Consider the following 1,891-nt stretch of genomic DNA (forward strand, 5'->3'; position numbering starts at 1 on the left):
ATCAAAACCATGGTCACACTGTTGTCATTTCGCCATGCCACTCCGGTGAAGTTTAAGATTGTTTGTTTTGAGGTAGTAAGAATGAGCTATGACATGGTTTAAGACCCTCAAACCTCGGTCTATTTATTCTTGAATCGAACTATGCAAGAGGTTTATGTCTCACTTTATGGTGTCGAGGAAGCAACCAAAGTTTGTAGACAGCCTGGGAGCCATACGTTAAAACAGAGGAGAGCCCCTAAGGGACTATATTGAGAGCCATACGTTAAGCGCATGCCTTGATCATTGCCTACTAGTTGCTTCCACATAAGATAAACTTTTTGTAGTATAGCTTGTTTTTCATTTGTAGCTTATGCAATCGCCAACTTATAAAGGATATAAGATGATAATATTATAAATTTAAAACATAAACGTTACATCACAAATTGTTCATGATTCTGCATTGAATATAAAAATAATTTGAGCATTGAGACCCACTTGCATGACAAGATGAATAAAAGGGTTAAGATGATCTCTACTCTAATTCAAAATTACACATACATACCCTCAAATTTTAGGACGTGGAAGACTCTGATACAGATCTAGTCGGAGAAGAAAGCAATGGTTTTGGTGCCATTTCCAACGAATTCATGCTAACATCTAACATTTCAATCACTTTACTCATTGTAGGCCTATCATTAGGAAATGTTTGAATACACCACAAACCTACAATGGTCATTCTCCGTGCAATCTCATCTTCTGTATCCATTATTCCATCAGATCTAAAATCACTAGGAAGCTCAAGCCTTTTGTATACCCAATGAGGAAAGTATATCTCACTTGTGCGACTTGCATCAGCATTAATGTTTTTTCTCCCTCCAACCATTTCTAACAACATCATTCCATAACTATAAACATCAGACTTGTGTGAAACTCCTCCAAAATGTCTATTCCACACTTCTGGAGCTACGTACCCCATTGTCCCTCTTTGATCTGACATTGAAACAATGCTCTCTTTCCTGAGACATAGCTTTGCAAGTTCAAAATCTGAAATCTTCGGACTTAAATTATCATCTAAAAGAATGTTATGTGGTTTTATGTCAAAATGTAAAATTCGAGTGGTACATTCTCCATGCAAGTACTCTAGTCCACGAGCTATACCTTTTGCAATTTTATACAATTTATCCCAGCTCAAAGATGCAATTGTTTCAGGTTCCTTATTGTAAATAAATTTGTCAAGAGAACCATTTGACATAAATTCATATACGAGAGCTTTTTTGTTGCCTTCAAAACAAAATCCAAGAAGGGTGACAACATTAAAATGAGAGGTTCTAGAAATACTAGCAACCTCATTAATAAATTCCTCACCATTTCCTTTTGATTCATTCAGTATTTTCACTGCCACAAGACAACCATTGAATAATTTTCCTTTATACACAACACCAAAACCCCCCTTGTCCGAGTTTATCCTTGAATGAGTTTGTCATGTTTTTTATTTCTGAAAATTTATATCTTTTCTGCAATAGAGCTCCGTGATCTTTTAAAAATGCTTCAATGTCTTTATCATTCTTTGTCCTAAACCGAGATGTTAATTGTTGTATTAATGACTTGCCTCTAAAATAGCAAATTGTGATGCACATCAGCAATGCTACCATTGCTGCACTTCCAACACCTGTTAGAAGGAGAATTATATTACTATGTGGACCGTCATCACATTCCTAAGGGCATGGGAGCCCTCCAAAGAAGGCTCTAAGCCCTCCAGAAAGGCCTGGGCGCCCTCTGGAAGGGCCTGGGCGCCCTCCAGAAGGATTCCTGAGCCCTGGCGCGCCCCCTAAAGGGCGCCGCCTCATTAAACTTCTAGAAGCCTCTAGAAACCGCCCAAAAGCCCCAAAATACACAAATACCCCTGTTGCTT

At 38.2% G+C, this 1,891-nt stretch overlaps 1 pseudogene; it reads right to left on the reverse strand.

Moving 5' to 3' along the window:
• Nucleotides 1-468: 468 nt before the first annotated feature.
• On the reverse strand, nucleotides 469-1,652 carry LOC146906200 (LEAF RUST 10 DISEASE-RESISTANCE LOCUS RECEPTOR-LIKE PROTEIN KINASE-like 2.4 pseudogene; annotated as a pseudogene).
• Between the last annotated feature and the right edge of the window lie 239 nt (nucleotides 1,653-1,891).

This window comes from Medicago sativa, chromosome 7, assembly GCF_051527215.1.
Source record: "Medicago sativa cultivar Bolivia chromosome 7, Bolivia_mono, whole genome shotgun sequence".
NCBI classification, from domain to species: domain Eukaryota; kingdom Viridiplantae; phylum Streptophyta; class Magnoliopsida; order Fabales; family Fabaceae; genus Medicago; species Medicago sativa.